Source organism: Lithobates pipiens, unplaced genomic scaffold, assembly GCF_037356315.1.
Source record: "Lithobates pipiens isolate NorthernLeopardFrog02 unplaced genomic scaffold, aLitPip1_a1.2 Scaffold_30, whole genome shotgun sequence".
Classification (NCBI taxonomy): Eukaryota; Metazoa; Chordata; class Amphibia; order Anura; family Ranidae; genus Lithobates; species Lithobates pipiens.
The window spans coordinates 80,227,451-80,252,461 of NW_027507791.1; positions in this window are offsets into that span (position 1 = coordinate 80,227,451).

A 25,011-nucleotide genomic window follows, 5' to 3' on the forward strand; every position below is an offset into this window, starting at 1 on the left:
TTTCTGGACCATATCACTTATGAGCCATTGTGGATTAGGGGCTGCGTCAGTACCACCCCCATTGTGGACATGAGCTCCCCCATGCTCCTTTGTATACACAGAGCTGAAGAAAGTATTTAATAAGTTAGCCTTCTCTTTGTCCCCAGTCACCCAGTCCAGATTATTTTGCATACATGGGGCCTACATGCTCAGACTTTTTACTATTAATATATTTGAAGAATTTTTTGGGGTTTGTCCTACTGTCTTTTGCAATTTGTCTTTCATTTTGAATTTTTGCATCCTTGATTTCCTTTTTACATATTCTGTTAAATTCCTTGTAACATTTAAATGACACTAGTGTTCCTTCATTTTTATATTTTTTGAAAGCTCTTTTATTATAGTTTATAGCTTTTTTAACTTTGGCCGTGAGCCACATCAGCTTTATTTTTAACCTTTTAAACTTATTGCCCATGGGAATATACTTTGCCGTGAGATCACAAACAAGCTTTTTGAAGAATTCCCATTTCTGTTCTGTGCCCATTGGTGCCAATATTCTCTCCCAGTCTAAGTCCTGGAGAGCAGCCCTCATCCTTGGAAAATTTGCTCTCTTGAAATTAAGTGTTTTTATCTTTCCCGTATGTGATTTTTGCTTACAGCTAACATCAAATGAAATCATGTTATGGTCACTGCTACCCAGATGTTCCTTTATCTGAACATTAGTAATACGTTCTGCATGGTTTGAGATTACCAGGTCCAACAGAGCATCATTCCTAGTTGGGGCCTCAATAAACTGTACCATAAAATTGTCCTGTAATAGGTTTACAAATTTTTGCCCTTTAACTGTCCCAGCAGTGCCATTACCCCAGTCAATTTCTGGGTAGTTAAAATCCCCCATTATTATCACTGTCCCAGCCCTTGCAGCCCTTTCTATCTGTGCAAGGAGCTGAGTCTGCACCTCCTCATTAACATTGGGTGGTCTATAACAAACTCCAATGATTAACTTTGAACTACGCGCATCTGTATGCAGTTCTACCCATAATGCCTCAGACTCATCACACTCTCCGCCCACCAGGTCCTCTTTCTCACTTGCTTTGAGATTATTTCTCACATACAGACAGACCCCTCCACCTTTCCTTTTTACTCTGTCTTTCCGAAAGAGTGCATAGCCAGGAATATTAATAGCCCAGTCATGTGAGGAATGAAGCCAAGTTTCAGCAATACCGATTACATCATAGCTCTCCTGATGCACCAGAGCTTCCAACTCGCCTATTTTGCTTGGCAGACTTCTGGCATTGGCAAACAAACATTTTAATGTATTAATATATTTTGACCGGTCACACACTATCCTCTTGGGTGTTCCAAGATTACAACTAGGACTTGCTACTATATTTACCTTGGGTTTATGTGCTTCGGTTACCCCACCACTAATGCCCCTATTATTACCCTCTGGAATATGCTCCACGCTGACTATCTCTATCTCTGAACCCACCCCCCCATCACCTAGTTTAAAAAACCCTCTAACTTTTTGGCCATCCTCAATCCCAGCTGATCTGCACCCTCCTCATTTAGGTGCAGTCCATCCCTTCTATAGTACCGGTTGTCGACTGAGAAGTCGTCCCAGTCCTCCAGGAACCCAAACCCCTCCTTACTACACCAGCTTTTGAGCCACTTGTTTACTTCCCTAATCTCCCTCTTCCTTTCTGGTGTGGCTCGATGTACTGGTAGTATTCCTGAGAATACTACCTTGGAGGTCCTTTTCCTCAACTTAGCTCCCAAGTCCCTAAAATCATTCTTTAGGACACTCCATCTGCCTCTGACTTTGTCATTGGTGCCAACGTGCACCATGACAGCTGGGTCTTCCCCAGCCCCTCTCAGTAATCTGTCCACCAGATCCGTGATGTGCCGAACCCGAGCGCCCGGCAGACAACATACAGTTCGGCACTTCAGGTTGTTGTTACAGATTGGCCTCTCTGTCCTCCTAAGAATTGAGTCCCCTACCACCAGAATCTGTCTTTCCTTTCCCTTCTCTCCCCCCCCCACTCTCACTGGAGGAGTTCTTCCCCTGGCAGCTAGGAGAATCTCTCAGCTCCAGCAGTGCTGGTCCCTGACAGTGGTGACAGCCATATATTGAAATGTAACCAAACTGCCTAGCTCTGAGGAAGAGGGTACGCCCCCGAAAGGCGTTAGCTGTACCCCATGTTCTGTGCATGTCCATGCATTGTTTTCATGGCCTTTTGTCAGTTGCATTTTGTGAGTACCCACTTTTATATAAAAAAATTTTTTTATTAAATTATGTGTTCGCACCTTCCATTTCTGTTTTTCATGTAACCGAACTGACCTGATGTGGGCAAGACAAATGACAGATGACCAGGTGCAAGACAGACCACCATGTTCCCTGTAGTCAAGGTGGAGACAAGTGGGAGGGAAAACAATGCCTCCTTATGTAGCCACGAGAGAGACACCCGCGCATGCGCACTAGTTCGTACAAACGTTGTGCGGCGTCATGTAGAGATACATATAGATAACCAGCAGGAGGTACTGATAGAAAAAACGTGGGCGGGAAACGTATCCTCTGATGCATCACGTGAAGTTAGAGGAGCTATGAGTGTCACAGAGAGAGGGGCGGACCGTAGCGACATCGCTGGAAATACCCGCCTCGCCTACGTCAGCACCAGCACCCTCCTCTCCACACAAGCACGCACATGTGCATGGTGCGAGCGACGAGGAGGACCTGGAGAGAGCGACGGGGACAAGCTACGCCCGGCCCCCAAATGCGGAGACACGGGCAAGGCGAGCGCAGCCCACCAAACTCACCACGTAAAAAGCAAGGGGAGGGGGAGCAGACGCTGCGCAGATGCAAACAGCAGACTAAACAAATCCCAAAGTGCAGAAACACACAGGCAACAAACCAATGATCACTCACACGGAAGAGAGAACCAAATAATCAATGTGTAAAAAATATATGAAGAATTAGCCACATTTAAACCAAATTTTAAATAGAGCCATAACTCGGTCACAAGATATGCTAAACATTCTATAAATTATAAGGGGCAGCATAGGACTGAGTGGCTGAAACTGGTAAGTGGGAGAGTCTAAATGTATCCAAAAACGCAGGCATGTATATCACTTGAGGGTACTGGACATAGGGGAATAGGTACCTTTGAAATACTTGATTGGTCACAGTGATTACATGGTACAGACCGGGCCAATCACAGCCTATTTGTACCATGTGATTAGCTGTGACCAATCACAGCTTATCACAACAATAGGCAGTGTCTACACACTGTCATTCAGTAAACATATTTGCTTATAGCAATGAAATTCCCTGCTATGAACAAGTACAGTATGTAAAAAAAATTCTGGTCATCTCCCCTAGGGCAACACTGTATTGCTATGGTAAGGCCCCTTTCACACATGCGGACATTATGTCCGTATTTCATCCATCCATTTGCGGATGAAATACGGACATACATGCATCCCTATGGGATAGCGGGTGTCTGCGGATGAACTAAATAAAATACATTGATTTTTGTTATTTTCACCAAAGAAATGTAGCAGAATACATTTGGCCTAAATTTATGAAGATAGAGTATAAAATTTATGACAAAAACAAAGAAAAATTCTTTTTTTTTTTAAGATTTTTGGCCTTTTTTGTTTATTTACCAAAAAATAAAAAACAGTGGTGATTAAATACCACTAAGAGAAAGCTCCATTTGTGTAAAAAAATAAAATAAAAATTCATATGCGTACAGTGTTGCATGACAACGCGATTGTCATTCAAATTGTGACAGCTCTGAAACCTGAAAATTGGCCTGGGCAGGAAGGGGGTAAAAATGCCTGGTATTGAAGTGGTTTATAGGTGGCAAATTTTGCCTGTTTTAAAACCAGTACCACCATGCCACAACCACGTGTATTGCACATTCACAAAAAGGGGATTTATCCGATAGTTGTAATATCCAGTTGGCTATTCCCTGGATTGCATAGAGAGAGACATTCAAGTGTCAGCAGTTCCAAGAGTACCTGAGCTTTTCTACCTATATCCTCTATTCCCTAATGAGAGACTGTGCTTTCTTCAACATTTTTTTGCAAATAAAAATCACTAAAGTGGATCAGGTGTCAGTCTCTACAGTTCATTGGGCCATCAGCCTTGGGAAACCCCTAGAAACAAACGAGGTCAAGAAGGTAACGGTAAGCCCAAAAATAATCAGCCGCTCCTTCGGGAGTCAGTGCTACATGAGTATTACTGCAAAGGTAATAGCAGCCCAATTCAATACAAATGGAACAATGGTGATGCCACCTTGTGGCTGAACAAGTAAAGCTGTCCCAATTAACACTGAACTCCAGCCATGTACAAAAACATACATTGACACAGAGCTATACTCGTTAATTAAATGCACTTATTTAAATGCAGTCAGTGTATATACCTGAATTTGACTTGGCTTTAGCTTTTATAATCCTTGTACACCTGGAAGAGGGAGAAGCAACACAAGGAACCAATTAGTTGTGCTTCAGTGCCCATATGCCAATAGGGAAACAGAGATGATCTCATGCATCTGCTGCTTCTTCTTTCACTGTCCAGTCACAGGCTGGTGCAGGAACAAAACCTGTAAGTGCAACTTACATCAGCACCTAAATAGACAGAATTTTGCTGTGTGGCAAAGCTGTTTAAATCTCAGGATTGGATAGAAAGAAATATGAGTCCTTACAATTTTTTTCTCCTAAAGTATAAATCAGTTTACAAAAATACCCAAAGAGGTAGAGCAGTAGAGCTGTTCCCCATCCAATGGAGGCCAATTTTCTTTCTGGCCATGCAAAAACATTATACAGTATGCTTATGAAACCACATTCAATAGGCATGGTTCCAGTATTGTTATTTTAATCTTTAAATGAGACAGAGTTCAGTTTTCTTTAGCAGAGGCTGATTCCACAACTGCAATTAGTGCTTGGCACCAAATATCCCTCCATCACCAGGTTCATCTAATGTTTGTATATATATTTTATTTATATAGCGGAAGTTCACTCCAACTTACTTACTGCATTGCAGTGCGTCTTCCCTAAGCTGTAGGGAAACACACACTCTTCAGTCCAAAGGTATAAATAGCAACATAAAATACCTATGTAATGCTTTTTGGTGATTTTATCAAATCAAAAACATGGAAATTACAAAAAGAAAAATAAAAAATGCAAGAAAAAAACAATTCAGCTCTGTTTGGGACAAAGTGAAAGGTTCTCTAGATCAGTGGTCATCAACTCTGTCCTCAGGGCCCACTAACAGGCCAGGTTTTATGTATTACCTTGGGGAGAGGCAGACTAGAATACCGTAATCACTGAGCAGCAAATAATAACACCTGTGATGTATTTCAGTTATCTTGCAAACCTGGCCTGTTAGTGGGCCTCGAGGACAGGGTTGATGAACACTGCTCTAGATAGCCCATCTCTTCATCGATTACTACCTTCCATGTGCTGCCCGTACACCTGCTGGAAGCCTAAGTGAAGAGACCTGTGTAAGGTTAATGGCAATCTGAATTGTAGCCTGCATAGGGCCAAGGACTTCCCCTACCACCACATGACGTCAGCGGAGAGTGGAATTCAGACCGATCTCCGCTGAAAACGAGTCACAGGAGTGCAAAATAAATTACACTCCTGTTAAGCATAGGAGAAGCCCAGCCTAAAAAGTTCAGGCTAGACTTCTCCTTTAAAGCTCAACACTAGGTAAAGAAAACATTAAAGAAGATGTGAAATTATAAAAATACAACTCTGGCTGAAATACTTACCTCCTCTCTGGCACTGTCCCTAAAACAATTCTTTCCACCACTAGATGTCCTCAGCCTTCTGGGTTAAATGATGCTGGAAAGACTTCCAGCCAAGAGCATATAGTTGGGCTTTAAAGTGGAACTAAAGTCTACTGCAAATACCGTACTTGCCTCCACTTCAGTGATGTGATGTCCATAAACACCCCCACAGGCACTGACATCTTCACCTATTCTTCAGCCATCTTGGCTAGGAAGACACATCTCCTACATGTAGCGCTTACCTCCAAAAGGTGCTGAATATGTGGTGAGTCCCCTGTTCCTTTACCCTCGCCTCTGTGAACAGCTTCATGCACTCTGACACACCTGGCTGGGCAAAGAATGTTTATTGCAGGTATCTGTATATACACGTGTAGCACTAACCCCCGAAGAAGCTGCTGGTTTGATTTGGGCCTGCATTCTACCAATAACCCCACGAACTTGACTCAATCCCCTTGGCACAGCTGTGGTGCAATGCAATACAATATAATATAAGGCCGCGTACACACGGGCGGACTGTTCGCCCAACCTTGTCCGCTGAACAGTGTTTGGGCGGACAGTCCGCTTGTGTGTGGGCTTTCAGCGGACAGTTTCAGCGGACAGTTTGACGGACAAAGTCTTTCGGAAATTCCGAAAAACTGTCCGCTGAAACTGTGTTTGAGCGAACAGTCCGCCCGTGTGTAGGCTACTTTCGAAATGAGCAAACTGTTCCCGCTCGGAGGAAAGTCTGCTCATTTCGAGCGCGTGTGAAGGTAGGCGGGGCCCGCGACGGAGACGTCGCGGGCTCCGCCGCCTGGAATGGGCTTAAAGGGGAACCCGAACGCCGAAAAAAATCGGCGTGGGGTTCCCCCAAAGTCCACAACAGACCCTTGTCCGAGCACGCTACCCGGCCGGCCAGGAAAGGGGGGCGAGCGAGCGCGCCCCCCCTCCTGAGCCGTACCAGGCCGCGTGCCCTCAACATGGGGGGGTGCCTTGGGGAAGGGGGGGCCGCGCGGCCCCCCCCACCCCAAAGCACCTCGTCCCCATGTTGATGAGGACAAGGGCCTCTTCCCGACAACCCTGGCCGTTGGTTGTCGGGGTCTGCGCCTTCTTGTAGCTCTTTTACAGGCGGTGGCCCGGTCTTCTGTCGCCGCTGTCGCTGTCGCCGTCGCCGTCGCCGCCTTCCGTTCTTCTTCTTCTTGTTCTTCTTCTTCTTCCCCAGGAGATGTTGACACGTCGCTCTCTCCGGCCGGAATGCCAGAGCCGCGCTGTGCGGTCACTTATATAGTGACAATGGGGCGGTGTCACATGGTATATGTCACATGGGTTGGTCACATGGTGACCCCGCCCCCTTACGATGTCATAGTCCCCATGTGACATCAACCCATGTGACCAACCCATGTGACATATACCATGTGACACCGCCCCATTGTCACTATATAAGTGACCGCACAGCGCGGCTCTGGCATTCCGGCCGGAGAGAGCGACGTGTCAACATCTCCTGGGGAAGAAGAAGAAGAAGAACGGAAGGCGGCGACAGCGACAGCGGCGACAGAAGACCGGGCCACCGCCTGTAAAAGAGCTACAAGAAGGCGCGGTGGCCCGGCAGAAGAACCGAAGGCGGCGACAGAAGAACGGAAGGCAGCGGCGACAGAAGACCGGGCCACCGCCTGCAAAAGAGCTACAAGAAGGCGCGGTGGCCCGGCAGAAGAACCGAAGAGGGGGACAAGACCCCCGAAGTCGGGAGAAGAGGCCGGCGGCGGGGAGGAAGAAAGCCGGGCTCCTCCGCTAGTAAAAGAGCTACACGAAGATAGCGGAGGAGTCCGGCGAGAAGACCCCCGAAGACGGAAGACCCCCGGAGCTGTGCAATAAAATATTTTTTCTCTGTGTTGTGTTTTTTTTTGTACTTTATTTCACAGGTGAATGGGTAGGGGTACATTGTACCCCATACTCATTCACATAGGGTGGGGGGCCGGTATCCGGGGGCCCCCTTCTTAAAGGGGGCTCCCGGATTCCGATAAGCCCCCCGCCCGCAGACCCCGACAACCAACGGCCAGGGTTGTCGGGAAGAGGCCCTTGTCCTCATCAACATGGGGACAAGGTGCTTTGGGGTGGGGGGGCCGCGCGGCCCCCCCTTCCCCAAGGCACCCCCCCATGTTGAGGGCACGCGGCCTGGTACGGCTCAGGAGGGGGGGCGCGCTCGCTCGCCCCCCTTTCCTGGCCGGCCGGGTAGCGTGCTCGGACAAGGGTCTGTTGTGGACTTTGGGGGGACCCCACGCCGATTTTTTTCGGCGTTGGGGTTCCCCTTTAAGTCCATTCCAGGCGGCGTCTCCTTCGCGGGCCCCGCCTACCTGTACACGCGCTCGAAATGGGCGGATTTGCCTCCGCCTTAGGTGGGCGAGTCCGTTCATTTCAAAAGTTGAGCGAACTGTTTGGCAAACAGTTCGCTGAAACAGTCCGCTCAAAAAGTGCCGCGTGTGGCCATGTCCGTCCATGCTAATTTTGAGCGGACTGTTTGCCGAAACTGTTTGACAAACAAAGTTGGGCGAACAGTCCGCCCGTGTGTACGCGGCCTCATACAAATGCAAAGTACCTGTATTGTAACCTCAGGATCCACTGGCTCCACCTGGTGGGGAAAAGCAGTACGCCACAACACTGGATACTTAACCAGAAATATATTTTACCGTAGAATATTCAAAACGGGTGGTTACAGAAATTGTGCTGTCATCCCAACAGCAAAATATATTTCAATAGGAACAATTTAAAACAATATATATATATTTGTATTAATACCTGGGAGCTTCCCTCACTTTAAAAGCTATTAATGAGATCTCACTTAAAGTACTTAGTCCGTGATCTTCTTTCTTCGCTAGCTAAAATAACTCCTTGGTAATTTGTAATCCACAGCTTATGAAAAGTTAGGTTGAGGTGCTCCTACTGTGGCTCCAATAACTAATTTACAATGCTTGAAGCGCCAGAGTAGATAGGCCTCAAGCCTGCTCAGTGTCAGTTGCTCTGCTACTCCTCTGTGGAACTACAAATTCCAGTGAGGCCTGTATGTGAGTCTAACTGCGTGTAAAAGTTAACAAACAGTGGTCCGTAACCTGCTCACCAACTGGATCGGAGCGCCATGTGGTAACTTGGGTCCGGTGACTGCAGCTTGCTTCTCTGTCAGCTGGGCCAGTCGCTCCGTACCGCTCCGCTGGATCTATCCGATCCTCCAATGCTCCGATGAGTGTCGCTGGACCTTCTCAATCCGGTTATCGTCTCTCAGGCACCGTTAGGTTACTTTTACAAACAGAGTTGTTGCTCCACAATGGCTGGGGGCCGCTGTCTCCGGGAAGCCTCCTCACAGATCCGCACAGGCCGGAAACAAGAGACCTTTTATCACCTACCCAGCGTGCACTGAATAAGAGAGTGTTCATGGGTAGGTCACACAGACTCCTGGGTAACAAGGTCAACCTTCTGAATCAAAACAACAGTCACTTCCTGTATAAGTCTTTTGGGTTGTTCTGAGGTAACAATATACAAGTGCATTACCCAATCACTAGATGGCTCTGGATATGGAACCATAGTAATGTCCATTAACCTTATATAACAGTATGCATAACCCCATCAATAGACAAGGATGTCAGCGCTACACACCCTAAAGCAGGGGTCTCCAAACTTTCTAAACAAAGGGCCAGTTTATTGACCTTCAGAATTTTTGGGCACCGGACTGTGGCCAGCGGAAGTGGAAATTTTCCTGGCATCAATGGGAGTAAATATTGCCACATTTGGTATTATTGGGAGGAATAGTACCCCATTGATGGTATCATTGGGAGGAATAGTGCCCCATTGTTGGTGTCAGTGGGAGAAATGGTGCCCCATTGTTGGTGTCAGTTGGCAGAATAGTGTCTCATATCAATGGGAGGAATAGGCAAGCAAAGGCACACAGAAATTAGTTAAGTAGAATCAAAAGTATACTGCAACAGGGTAAACAAAGAAGAAATATACTGTAATGAATCAGTGTTAATTGAATTGTACTGTAATGGTCAAACAGTAGGAGAGGTAAAACAATTAAACAATTAAGCAGTAAGAGAAATGTACAGCAATGATTAAACATTAGGGGTAATATGTTGCAGAAACAATACTTGTTATAAAGCACAACGCCTTCTAAAGTCTGTACTTTTCAACCCTTATCAAGGGGAAATGTACATATTGTATATCTATACTACAAATCCAGTTAAGCAGTCAATGATATGTTACTCAATTTCTTCTGCTGGCCAGCTCGTTGGGGCCCAACCATTATGGTGGAACACTGGGACTGCCAGCACAGGGATGCACAGGTGTGCAGGTGGTAGCACACGGCCCTGCACAGGGCATGTTTAAATCACACCATGTGAATGAGGCGTAATTCTCTTCAGGGATTACATTTCCCACAGTCTTCCACATTATTCCTCAGACTCTCTAGCAGCCCACATCCTCAGTTCATCACCTAGTGAATGCAAGGCAGCTTAACACTGGCTACACTATATTATCACGTACCTGGTGGAGATGGAGCTGTAGAGGGGGCTTCTCTTGCACCTCCTGACCAACACCCCTGATAGTGCTGCCAAAGTGTGTAGGATATAGAGTTGCACAAGGGCTGGTATAGCAGGGTTCAGTAGCAAGTGATGCAGAGCTCAGGAATGGAAAAAAAGACTTATTTAGGATTGTGGAAATGGGGTTCAGAAGATCAAAAAAATGTTTTTTTAGGATAGGGAGGGTCCATTTCTTTTAGTGCTTGTTCTGAATATCTACAATATTTTAGCGTGCATGAACTGAGGACTTGTATAAAACCCAAGATATTATATATTGCAGCTTAACAATCATCATATGTTGTGGGTTGCATTGTAGGTTGCATTCGTTTTATTTTAGGCTTTTCCTCTCTGTTTTCACCTGGTGATCTGGCCAGTGGCACACGTCCTGTAATAGAGTGCCCCAAATCGGAATAAAGGAGCACAGAAGGCACAGCCGATAGGAGCATGGTCAGTCTGGGAAGGCAGGTAGTGTTAAGCCGCGTACACACGGGGCGGACTGTCTGGCCAACTTAGTCCGTCAGACAATCCGACGGACAGTCCGTCATACTTTCGAATGAACGGACTTGACCACACACACCACTTTTTGAGCGGACTAATATGGCGTACTAAGTCCGCCATACTATCCGCCCTACTTTTGAAATGAACGGACTCGCCCACACACGCGGAGGAAAGTCCACTCATTTCGAGCGCGTCTCCAGGTAGGCGGGGCCCGCGAAGGAGACGTCGCTGACCCCGCCGCCTGGAATGGACTTAAAGGGGAACCCCACGCCGAAAAAAATCGGCGTGGGGTCCCCCCCAAGTCCACAACAGACCCTTGTCCGAGCACGCTACCCGGCCGGCCAGGAAAGGGGGGCGAGCGAGCGCCCCCCCTCCTGAGCCGTACCAGGCCGCGTGCCCTCAACATGGGGGGTGCCTTGGGGAAGGGGGGGCCGCGCGGCCCCCCCACCCCAAAGCACCTTGTCCCCATGTTGATGAGGACAAGGGCCTCTTCCCGACAACCCTGGCCGTTGGTTGTCGGGGTCTGCGGGCGGGGGGCTTATCGGAATCCGGGAGCCCCCTTTAAGAAGGGGGCCCCCGGATACCGGCCCCCCACCCTATGTGAATGAGTATGGGGTACAATGTACCCCTACCCATTCACCTGTGAAATAAAGTACAAAAAAAAACACAACACAGAGAAAAAATATTTTATTGCACAGCTCCGGGGGTCTTCCGTCTTCGGGGGTCTTCTCGCCGGACTCCTCCGCTATCTTCGTGTAGCTCTTTTACTAGCGGAGGAGCCCGGCTTTCTTCCTCCCCGCCGCCGGCCTCTTCTCCCGACTTCGGGGGTCTTGTCCCCCTCTTCGGTTCTTCTGCCGGGCCACCGCGCCTTCTTGTAGCTCTTTTGCAGGCGGTGGCCCGGTCTTCTGTCGCCGCTGCCTTCCGTTCTTCTGTCGCCGCCTTCGGTTCTTCTGCCGGGCCACCGCGCCTTCTTGTAGCTCTTTTACAGGCGGTGGCCCGGTCTTCTGTCGCCGCTGTCGCTGTCGCCGCCTTCCGTTCTTCTTCTTCTTCTTCCCCAGGAGATGTTGACACGTCGCTCTCTCCGGCCGGAATGCCAGAGCCCCCCCACCCCAAAGCACCTTGTCCCTATGTTGATGAGGACAAGGGCCTCTTCCCGACAACCCTGGCCGTTGGTTGTCGGGGTCTGCGGGCGGGGGGCTTATCGGAATCCGGGAGCCCCCTTTAATAAGGGGGCCCCCGGATACCGGCCCCCCACCCTATGTAAAATAAAAGTACAAAAAAAAAACACAACACACGAGATAAAATACTTTATTGCACAGCTCCGGGGGGCTTCTGTCTTCGGGGGTCTTCTCGCCAGACTCCTCCGCTATCTTCTTGTAGCTCTTTTACTAGCGGAGGAGTCCGGCTTTCTTCCTCACCGCCGGCCTCTTCTCCCGACTTCGGGGGTCTTGTCCCCCTCTTCGGTTCTTCTGCCGGGCCACCGCGCCTTCTTATAGCTCTTTTACAGGCGGTGGCCCGGTCTTCTGTCGCCGCCGCCTTCCGTTCTTCTTCTTCTTCTTCTCCAGGAGATGTTGCCTCGAGAAGACCCCCGAAGACGGAAGACCCCCGGAGCTGTGCAATAAAGTATTTTATCTCGTGTGTTGTGTTTTTTTTTGTACTTTTATTTTACAGGTGAATGGGTAGGGGTACATTGTACCCCATACTCATTCACATAGGGTGGGGGGCCGGTATCCGGGGGCACGGCCCCCCCTTCCCCAAGGCACCCCCCCATGTTGAGGGCACGCGGCCTGGTACGGCTCAGGAGGGGGGGCGCTCGCTCGCCCCCCTTTCCTGGCCGGCTGGGTAGCGTGCTCGGACAAGGGTCAGTTGTGGACTTGGGGGGGGGCCCCCACGCCGATTTTTTTCGGCGTTGGGGGTCCCCTTTAAGTCCATACTAGGCGGCGGGGCCAGCGACGTCTCCTTCGCGGGCCCCGCCTACCTGGATACCCGCTCAAAATGAGCGGACTTTTCTCCGGGCGGGAAAAGTCCGCTCATTTCAAAAGTACGGCGGACTGGCACACACACGGGCGGATTGTCCGCCGAAATGCGAGTCCGACGGACAGTATTACGGAAATTCCGAAATACTTAGTCCGCCAGACTGCACGCTGAAAAAGTCCGCTGAAGCCCACACACGAGCGGACTGTCCGCTGAAATGTGTTTCGGCGGACTAAGTAGGCCAGACAGTCCGCCCGTGTGTACGCGGCTTTAGATGTACTAGCAGGTTTAGCAACACTAACAAGTTGAAGCCAAACTCACTAGCCTATGGAAAACAGGATCACACATTCTCCACACTTCAGTACACTGGACTCCTCTACATTCTGCTCTGCTGTCTAAAGTCAACATGGGAAAAAGAATGAGGAGGACACACTCTGACACGCAGGGGGGCTCTGACACACAAGGGGGCTCTGACACGCAGGGGGGCTCTGAACATGCAGGAGGCTATGAACACACAGGAGGCTCTGACACGCAGAAGGCTCTGATTCCCAAAAACAAAGTCTATGGCATATGCAGCTTGCTGAAATAATGTTTTCCCAGCCTTTATCCCCAGTCTGCACATGTTAGCTCTATGCTCTATGCTAACACCTCAGCTCTTTGCTGGGAATGTGGGGCTGACAGAGCAGGGGAGGGCTCAATAGAGTGACAGCAGGCTGGGCTAATAGGGACAGGTATTTTTTTTTTTTATTGCACCCAGCTTACTTCAGGCAAATAATATAGTAAATACACTGCTGTTAGTGAGATATATCCTGTGTTCAGGATGGGAGACAGCTGGGGGGAGTTAGTTAAGCACTGGATCCCCTCCCCATACACAAATACTAGATGGATCAGCAGAGAACATTAACAACTGAAAAGTCCCAGACAGTATATTCCCAACATGCATAAGAATTGTTCTTCTCTTTTAGTAAACCTGGTCTGCAAAGTACAGAGCGGGTGTACAGCACAGTCAGGTACAGTTTGGAAGGCAGAGTAGTGGGGACATCCTGTGAGATCTTCATGTTGGAAGAGCTGTGTGATGTATGCAGGGGGTGGGGAGAAATGATCGGGACTGCACTATTGTGTTATTATCTTGCTCCGCCCACCTGTAGCGGAGCTCTCAGCGTCACAGCCCGATCCAGCCAGTCAGACTGATGAGAAATCAAGCCTGGTGTCTTGCCAAAAAAGGTCCCCCTGGCGGATAATGTCCCCCCTGTACTGCGCAGGTGCAGCACTTGCGCAGTACGAACAACTACGAAGCCGGCGAAAGTCTCCAAAGATGAACAGCTGATCGTCAGCTCTAAACCGCGCCTGCGCAGTACATTCTGCCCTGAGTCCAGATTCCAGCCCCACCATCCAAGTGGACACAGAGTTAGAATAAAAATATGCCGACCACAACAAGGCCGTGCCCAAAGTGTGGCGAGCAAAGGCGAGCCCGCGAGGGGCCCTGTTACAGGCGCCATGTACAGCTGAATCACAGGTGTTCAGCTTTAGCTATTTTCGTCAGCTCCGCTGTGGTTCGTACTGTGCAAGCGCTGCACCTGCGGAGTACAGGGGGGACATTATCCACCGGGGGGACCTTTCTCGGCAGAAGAGGGAGAGTGAATTCTTCTCCCTCTGTGCCAGAATGTGGTTGCCGCTGTAGAGAGGAGGCAAGCAATATGTATGGGCGCATGCCCAGCCCACTTTTTGGGCAGGCTGTAGCATTGAGTGGAGTGATAACCTAAATATTTTCTGCCCAGATTCCTCTGCATGCTGCTGCCGGAAACCCAGCGCCCCCTCCCACACTCCTTCCACACCCCGCCCAGGGCAGCCGCCCCTCCTGCCCACCCCTTGTACTGGCCCTGGTAAGGATAGTGTCCTCCTGTAGTAGTGGCCAATGGTTTGTTAGTATATTACGCAATTCCCAATGTTGTTCAGCAGCTGCCCTGCAATTTGTTTGTTTGTTTTTATCTACAAGTTTACATTATCTACTATATAGTAAGTGTATTATTTACTTTACCTACTGAATATTCATGATATCTTCATGCATATATCTCTTCCACAGCTATTACATTCTATACGACCTGGTTGTCTATATACTGTGTATATATATATATATATATATATATATATATACCGTATTTATAGGCGTATAACACACACCAGAGTATAACACGCACCCCAAATTTAGGAGGGAATTTTAAGGAAAAATTTTTTAGGAGGGAAGTTTAAGGGGGAAAAAAAACTTACATTTCAATGCGCATCAATGCAGCCTTATCAGTGTCCATTGCAGCCTTGCCAGTGCAGCCTTCTCCCAGTGCAGCCTTGCCAGTGCAGCCTTGTCCCAGTGTAGCGTTGTCCCAGTGCAGCTTTGCCAGTGCAGCCTTGTCCCAGTGCAGCCTTGTCCCAGTGCAGCCTTGTCCCCAGTGTCCATCGCTTGACTGAATTAAAAATTGGCGCCACCAAGACTCGCCGGAGCGGAGCGAATGCTGCCGAGATCATAGGGACTGGGCAGAGCCGAAAAACCCATAGCCAAGTGTACTCGGCTCTTCTCAGCTCCACTCACAGTCATGCCCAGTCCCGCCCTATGATGGACATAACACAGGTCCAATAATGAGACTGGACGTGACTGTGAGCGGAGCTGAGTACACTCGGCTATGTGGATCTCGGCGGTGATTGCTCTGCTCCGCTCACAGTCAGCGGAGATCAGCGGGGGATCGGTGTATAACACGCACCTATGATGGATAAATACGGTATATATATATATATATATATATAGGTATATGGGGTATTTTATAGGCAAATTATAACTTCTCTTCTCCACCCTTTTTACCTCATTTTATCAATAATGCAATGTTGTGTACGCCCCCATAGTCTTTTGGTTTACCTACTTAACCTGTTTGGGTGCCCCATGACAACTTTGGGTTGTGTGAAACTAAATGCTTTCTTTTATTTTGTATTGAATTTAATATATGTATAAACTGTATATTTTCTTATATGCTCTTTTTCCCACAATTTATAGTCACCTCAATGCTCATGAAGAAGCACATGGCGCGTAACATGTAGAGCAAGTTTAAGTTTACATCGCTTCACTGTACTATAACCGCACTCTGGGATTCACAGTTACTATGAAATATTTTTCTTCTTTGTTCTATGAAGTTGCATTATGGTTATAGACAGTTGCATATTTAACCACTGGCTAATCTATTAAATGTGGAATTTAATATATACTATAATACATACTCTGTTATGTCCATACAATAAAATATATTTTTGTACAAATCTGTTTTTTGTCATGCCTAAAAAGTCCAAGCCTACACACTCCAAATTATCTTTAATCCAAACGGGACATGGCACTGTCTACTCTATCAAGTATCCACAGTACCACTCTGTGATGATACAGTAATTGCTTATTAATAGAGATGAGCCGAACACCCCCCCCAGTTCGATTTGCAGCAGAACATGCGAACAGGCAAAAAATTTGTTCGAACGTGCGAACACCGTTAAAGTCTATGGGACACAAACATGAATAATCAAAAGTGCTAATTTTAAAGGCTTATATGCAAGTTATTGTCAAAAAAGGGTCCTGCCCCAGGGGACATGTATCAATGCAAAAAAAAGTTTTAAAAACAAAAGTTTTTTCGGGAGCAGTGATTTTGATAATGCTTAAAGTGAAACAATAAAAGTGAAATATTCCTTTAAATTTCATACCTGGGGGGGTGTCTATAGTATGCCTGTAAAGTGGCGCATGTCTCCCGTGTTTACAACAGTCCCTGCACAAAATTACATTTCTAAAGGAAAAAAGTAATTTAAAAGTACTCACGGCTATAATGAATTGTGGGTCTTGGCAATACAGATAAAAGTAGTCATTGAAAAAAATGGCATGGGATTCCCCCACAGTCCATTACCAGTCCCTTTGGGTCTGGTTTGAATATTAAGGGGAACCCTGAAACAAATTCCATATTAATGGGAACCCCGTGCCAAAATATTTTTTTTTTTTTAAATGGCGTGGGGGTCCCCTTCAAAAATCCACACCAGACCCTTCAGGTCTGATATGGATTTTAAGGGGAACCCTGCGCCAAAAAAAATGGCATGGGGGTCCCCCCAAAAATCCATACCAGACCCTTATCCGAGCACGCAACCTGGCAGGCCACAGGAAAAGAGGGGGGACGAGAGAGCGCCTGTTAAAAGTGAATGTAGAGAAGTAAAATGTAATGTAGTGTAAATACAACTCTACATACTCACTCACAGGGGCGTTTCTTAATGAATAGCAAAGTCTTTGTGTAATATGTGAATCAGTATCCCTTCTCCATATAAGGGTGTGTATAGCGTAGATATGTATTTCTCATCCAAGGCATTTCAAACGTACTTTCAGGAGTAGAAATTGAAGAATCCTTCGTCCGTTTAATAGTTGGTTTATTTTTCAGAAAGACAAGCAAAGACAAGATTGACATCTGGTAACATATGGCATGGTGATGGCTTCAGAAGGAGGATAGGGTCATCTGATCTACATTCTCCAACGTGTAGAATCCTTTCTCTACCCACCGATCCTCCCTTCTCTATAACCCTAGTCCATTCTTATACTGTTTCAAGATGTTATGTCAGCATATCCTAATAACACCCACATTTGCATATATACCCAATATGGTTCAGTCTATAGATAAGTAGCATAACTCCACCCATTGTTCTGACATAGTAACTCAAAAATAGATACCTACTCAGCAAATCCCCTCCTCCCTATATGATCTGCTGTTGTGTGACCTTCAGAAACCATCACTTAACCACCGAACATATAACTTACATATATTTTCAGAAACTTTTATCTTTTAAGATATTAATTACCTCAAAAACTTCTAACAGCGCCCCCCCTCCTGAACCTTACCAGACCAGATGCCCTCAACATGGGGAGAGAAGGAGAAGATGAATGAACGTCGTATCTTGTCATTTTTACCATTTTGACACCTTTTTTGTGCAATTTTTTTTTTTTACATTTTGGTTCGGGGTTCCCCTTAACCACTTCCCGACTGGCGCACGACGATGTATGTCGGCAGAATGGCATGGGCAGGCAAACTGGCGTACAGGTACGTCCATTTGTAATTGCCGGTCGGGACCCCGTGAGTCCGGTTGCGGGTCCCCCGGACTCGATCGCTGTGGGGATACCCGCGATTGTCTCACGGGGAGGCTGAACAGGGAGATGCTGATATAAACAGCATCATCACGGAGGACTGGAAAAGGACTCCAGTGGCAACCTGTGTAGCTCTGGTGAACTCCATGCCCAAGAGGGTTAAGGCAGTGCTGGAAAATAATGGTGGCCACACAAAATATTGACACTTCGGGCCCAATTTGGACATTTTCACTTAGGGGTGTACTCACTTTTGTTGCCAGCAGTTTAGACATGAATGGCTGTGTGTTGAGTTATTTTGAGGGGACAGCAAATTTATACTGTTAAACAAGCTGTACACTCACTATATTACAACAAAGTATAATTTCTTCAGCGTTGTCACATGAAAAGATATAATAAAATATTTACAAAAATGTGAGGGGTGTACTCACTTTTGTGAGATACTGTATATGGCCCCGACACATTGATCTCCCTGCCGGAACAGTAAAACAGATTATATTATGCCAGAGCCAGTAAAAGGGAGATCTTTCCTATCTTCCCGCTCGCACACAGAGTGATAATGCTAATGCACATAGGGTAATTAGGGTGTGCCCAGGTACATCCGGGCACACCCTGCTCACACATCTATGACTGCGAGTGCTAGAGTGCTGGCGACTTTACGTATTATTTTGAAGGTTGAGTAAGTAAATATGCTTCAAACGTACAGCATTGACTTCTTAGGAAAACTTTAAAAAGTCCACACACTCCATTTACGATTAAAGGCATAAGGGGAAAATTCTGCAGGACCTATGACTGCACTAATACAATGAGTCAGCAGCTCATCCTCTCTTTGCGTACACATTGTTAAAAGAGGAATATTCAATTAGTACTGATATATGAGCACTAAGCTCCGATTAGCATTGGACAGGATGATAGACTATAAAACAACGGAAAATGTTTTTCTTCTTGAATAAATTCCAGCAGTATATGCAGTAAACAACTCTGCAAAGACAATACTTATAACCACAAGAGTGCTTCTACATTCACACATCCCTGATATCCCTGATGTGAACAATGACAAAGCTAGTAATGATGGCACCAGGCTGTACAAGCAACTTCTACAAAGGCTGTTCTCAATCAGAACATCAGAGGGCCCTCTAGCTCTTTACAGGATTCTAACACTATTTTCCCAGGGACATAAGTTCTTATGAGACAGAAAAATGTGAAATGATCGTTTCTGGCTTGCGAGATGTAAAAACTCGGTCTGCCTTTAAAATGTAAAGCTGAACTTCAGGTAGATATAAAAAAATAAAAATAAAAAAAATCAATGAATGCGGCTACATATTTATGTTCAACAATTGCATTTACTTCTAAAAAGGGCTTTAAATGTGAAAGCTGTTCCAAAGACAAGCAGAGGGCAAAAGACTAGTCACCAGTATTACCTACAGTCTCCCTGCCGCTGATCCTTTCCTTAATACCTTCTTAATGCGCCTGGTTCTGCACTGTGTCCCTGTGTGGAGATGGCCATGTTGAATGGGGAAAGGCTTCGACTTACTCATATCAGAGCTTCCCTTCTAATGACTTGTAATGTTATGGTTATTTGAGGAACAATCAAGAAAAAGCAGGAGAATGGAAGAAATCAGAGACCCACAGATTAAAGAAAGCAGAAGCAGAGAACTCCTTGCACTGCAGGTCCTTAGGTACAGCTTCATTTTCAGCAAGAACAGTGAGCATCAAATTTGCAGTCAGAGGCAGCAGCACTAGATGATCTCACACTGCAGATATAGGGCTATGAAATTTAAAACACAGGAGTGCTTAGGCACTGTTATTTTTAAGTAGAAATGCCATAACAAAAGGATATTTAGCATATTGAAAAAACGTTTTCTTGAAGTACATTAAGCAGGGCCGGAGCCAGCATAAAACGGTTTAGGCAGCAGCCTTAGGGTGCCAGGAAGGGGGAGAAAAACATACCTCCCAACTGTCTCTGATTTACTGGGACTGTCCCGAGATTTGATTTAAATCCTGGTGTACTGGCGAATCTTGCCTGACAGGGGCGCTAGCATTGGCACCTGGGACATCTGTCCTGCATCACTTGCAGCAGCACTCACTGAAGCCTTCTCCTCCTCTGCTATAATATTCTCATGTACACAGATAGGAGGAAGAGTCGGGGAGAAGAGACATTGTACTGAGTCGTGCTGATGGTCTGAGGACTGTGCATAATTTATGGATGAATACAGAAGGGGTAACAAGGTTATTCATTTGCAGGAGTGACAGGTGGTAAGAAGATATGTGCTGGGGGTGCTTTGGGAAGGGAGGGGACTTGTGCTGGGGGGGGGGGGTTTAAATCCACCCTGCCTTCTAGCAAAAGTCCTCTCCCCTCCCAAAACACCCCCCCCCCCCCGGAACATATCCTCTTAGCCTACCTGCCCTGAATCAAAGAGATTCCACCTGCCACAGAGCTGCATCTGGGACCCCAGACACCCTGCAAGAGATGCTGGCAATTGCTCTGGGTGTCCACTCTAATGCACCCCTGCCAGACAAGCGAGTGGAGCCAAGTACCGGATTCATGGAACACCAGGGTTTTGTTCAAATCTTGGGAAGGTCCAGCAAAAACCTGTACAGTTAAGAGTTACAAATTTGTACTAGATGGGGGGAGAGGATTTGTGTTTTGGAGGGAGAGTTTGTACAGGGAGGGAGTTTGGGTGGGAAGATTTGTGATATATTTATGTAGATGATTTGTACTGGTGAGGGGTATTTTGGGGAAGGATGATTTCTGCTTCAGGGGATCGGGGGGCTGGAGTGAGGATTTGTGCCGGGATGGAGGGGTGTTTTGCTGGGAAGGAGGATTGGGGGGGGGGGGGGTTAATAGAAAACAGAAAAATGCATCTTCACCTGTATTGACAAAAATCCTTTCATCAGCCCTGACATTAAGGGACACATGATGAAGTGTTCTGGTACGCAGGGTTATGCTGCTGCCTATAGGAAATTGGACACTGGCAAACAAAGATGTAAGGACAGAGCAGAATAACATCTCTCACGACTAGCCTGCCTCAGTTTTATAGCAAGTGATAGTAGGAATGGATGATCAAGAACAGAGGAAGAGACCAGTCAAAAATCATATTTTCTTAATCACACAGTACATTAAGGGACACAGGAGGAAATATTCAGGTACTTTGGGATGTCTAAAATCAGTCCAAATGATGGGTGAGGGACACTTCAAGGGTAAGAAGCCCAAAAAAGCAACATGTTAACAGAGGGACTTAACCAAACCTTACTGCTGCCTGAAGAATCTTATGACCAAACCCGTCTCCAGCCCTGAACATGCACCTGGTAAAACTTTGTAAATATGTGAACAGAAGATCAGGCAGCAGCCTTGCAAATCTTAGAAACAGATGCCTGATTCCTAAAAGCTCAAGAAGTACTAATTGATTGGAGTGTGCTTTGACAGGGAAAGATGGAACCTTGCCCTTGGGATAAAAAGTTTGAACAACTTGTCTTGCACCTTGAGAAATATGCATTTCAGATGTGATGGTAGATTTTGCAGGAGTCAATTTCCTATCCTTTTAAAAGTGTAGGGATAACCAAATATGACTGGCAAAGCCATTAATGCTATTGACCATGAAGTAGTACATTAAGCCAGTCCTTGCAACAAAATATCAGAACAATCTGAAAGGACTCCCAGAGAATTTGTCTTTAAATCCATTTTGGGTTGAATGCTTCCTTGGGAATGGTGGACAGGTTTGAGCAGAAACTCTGAAACCCTTCTTTTTCAGAACAATGGCTATGACTCCAAAAAGAAAGCCGTACCAGAAGATGAAGGTCCACCACTTTAACTTGCTGTTAGACTAAGTCCCAGGCATGGCCTAGAATTGGAGGCCTTGGGGAAATGAAGGGTACTCTCCCTAGCCTCAGAAATAGAGGGTTCTCATGCTGAGCTATCTTGTGAGGCAAAAGGGCTTTCTTCCATCCTGTGTTGTCCTTGGCACAGTTGGTAATGTGTAAAGATATGAGATCCTACCTGGATATTAGGCACATAACATCTACTAACCCAGCAACATGAGCATGATGAGGGACTGAAGAATGTAATTAGATAGATTTGTGATCCCTGGACATATTCTGGGACCAGATGTCAAGGTCTAACAGCCATGACAGGCTGCAGGGCAGGCCCTGCTAGGAAGAATACATTCTTAACACCAGAACATACTGCAGTGTACAGGGACAAACTAATGTTCAAAACCACTACAGGAGTAGCCTACTCCTCCTCCTCCTCAATAGGGTATTACTGTGCAAACATTTAGGGAGTAAACAATAAATCTGGGGCCTTTCTCCCCATGTACCAACTCACTCAACAGGACAGGGTACACTGGTCATTTTTCTCAGCTGAATGCGCAGATGCAGGTGTAGCTTTCAGAAAATTAGAGACAGATTCTGGAGGAGATGGTGAAGGGTGTGTAGCGCTACCCTCATAGTGGCCGCTTGATGATGCTTATCCCTAGTTGTTGCCCTGACCTTGCAAGCCTCTCGACCCCTCTGACACTCAAGGTTTAAATATATTTCAGCAATAGAAGATAACAAAACAGCAGATACAATTCTTTAGTAACACTTCTGTATTATATGTTGGTCAACAAGAACTTCAGTTAGTAGTTAGATCAGCATATATATTCTAGTAAAGAGCATAGAACAGTAAACTTTATCAAATAGCAATGTTTATCCGATTAGAATTAGAAGCAAACATTTAAATGCAGCATTGGCAAACAGAGGAAAGACATTAATAGTAAAAAACATCTCTGCCAAACCCTACCAGGTCTGCAATTGTCAACTCAAGCCAGGTGAGGGAGCCCTCCACAAAATTCAATACCAAACAAACAAGCAAGCTCAAATGGTCATGGGCTCTATCATCCCCCTGGTCTTCAAAATAATATAGGATTATTTCAAAAGTGTATGGAAACACATGAAACATGCAACATGGCAGCACTCAGTTGATTAACCACATACAATACCTTAATTAAACTGAAACATCAAATAAAGAATGAAAACCTGCCAACCACCAGAATACCACCTAATGTAGCAAATCCAGTATTCTTTTGTATCTTTATGTAAATAAGCTTTAAGGGTGGACACGTGAAATTACCAGCTGTAAGTAACAATCCAACTGAATCCCTCAATGTACCATGTCATTACCAATGGGCACATGAATGCTATTAATCAACTAATCCCCCACATATAGAATGCCGATAAATATCAGAATGCAAAGTACAGCAGTGTATTAAATGGTAAGGGTATGTCATTTAGGTGCTGTGGTCTAGAGGAGGCAGTAGGAACAATGTGGCCACCTCCCCAGGGGCAGACTGACAACTCATGGGGCCCCTGGGCAATAGGAGATTATGGGGCCACACAGTAGACACAAACACACACACAGTATACAATCACACAGTATACACAGACATGTTTCTATTGGCTGAGAAGGTACTGAAGAGGTGGGACAGCTATAATCTCAGGATTTTTAGACCAAAAGGATGTCGGTAAAGGACATTTCAGAGACAGATGTAAAAAAAAAACACAATTTTTTATATACTATCCCTGGTTTTACTGAGGCTGGCAACCCTGATGGGGCCCCCTAGTGGCATGGTGCCCGAGTGGCCCAATGGTCAGTCCGCCCCTGTACAAGAGAATACTGGATTTGCTACATTAGGTGGTGATCTGGTGGTTGGCAGGTTTTTATTCTTAATTTTGTTGTCTCATGTATGCCAATTTTAATCCAGTTTAATATAGCTATTGTATATTATTCAATTGAGTGCTGGCAAGCTGTATGCTCCATGTGTTGCCATATATTTTTGAAACAATCTTATATTATTTTAAAGACTGGGGGGGGGGAGGGGAGGTAGAGCCCATATGCATGTTTTCTTGCTTGTTTGATAAATACATTAATAGGGTTTAATCTATATATAGAACCAGAAAGGTTAGTGCTATTGTATATAATGTCTGTGCCTCCAAACAAATTCATAATTTAATCCTTGGGAGGAGCAATAGCTGCAAAATATATGTAGCGCTTATAGCTGACTCATCCACAGTCATATGGGGAATTGAATTCTTGGCAGTAGCAATAGCTAAAGATAAATACATTGTAACAGTGTAACCAGTTCAAGAGGAACTGCAGTCTGCTCACATAATGTGTAATAAAAACATCTTTGACATTCTGAAGCTTCCCTCCAACCACTTTGCATATTATTTTATATATACTTTGATTCTGCACTTGGCAAATATGCTGCAGAAATCTCCCTCCACTAAGTCTGGCTGCAGCCATTTTAACTGTGGGCAGCTGAAGCTGCTGCCTGTTCACTTTCTGGATTTACACAGAGGCGCACCTTCAGCCCTGCAGCTTTCATTGGCCCTCTTATGACTCATCCCCTCTCCCTTCCTGGCAAACTCTCACCAGAGTGAGAGAGAGCTGAGCATGATGTCATAAACCTAGACCAGACAAGAAACGGGAAGTGGGGTGCATAAGGTATTTAGTGGCAGAAAAAAAAAAGTTTTACTATCCAAAAGTAAAAACAACAAGGGCAGAAGATTTAATAGATCAAAACATGACTGAAGTTCCACTTTCAATACTGGGCACTTTGATCCCTTTCCTGCCCAGGCAAATTTTCAGCTTTTAGCACTGTGGCACTTTGAATTACAATTGTGAGGACATGCAACACTGTACCCAAACTAAATTTTTCTAATTTTGTTTACACAAATAGAGCTTTCTTTTGGTGGAATTTAATCACCACTGAGTTTTTTGTTTTTTTTGCTACATAAATGAAAATAGACTGAACATTTTGAGGAAAAAATTGTTTTTCTTTGTTTCTGTTATAAAATTTAGCAAATTAATAATTGTTCTTCATAGATTTAGCCCAAAATGTATTCAGCCCCATACACACTATCAGATTTTCAGCAGATTTTCTCCTTCAGATTTATCAAAACCATGTAGTAAAAGAGGCTGTCTGGTTGCATACAAATTGAAACTCCTAAGGTTTGACCTCATATTATAAGATTTTAGTAAATCTGAAGGAAAAAAACAGCAGAAAATCTGATAGTGTGTATGGGGCTTACATTTCTTTGCTGAAAATAA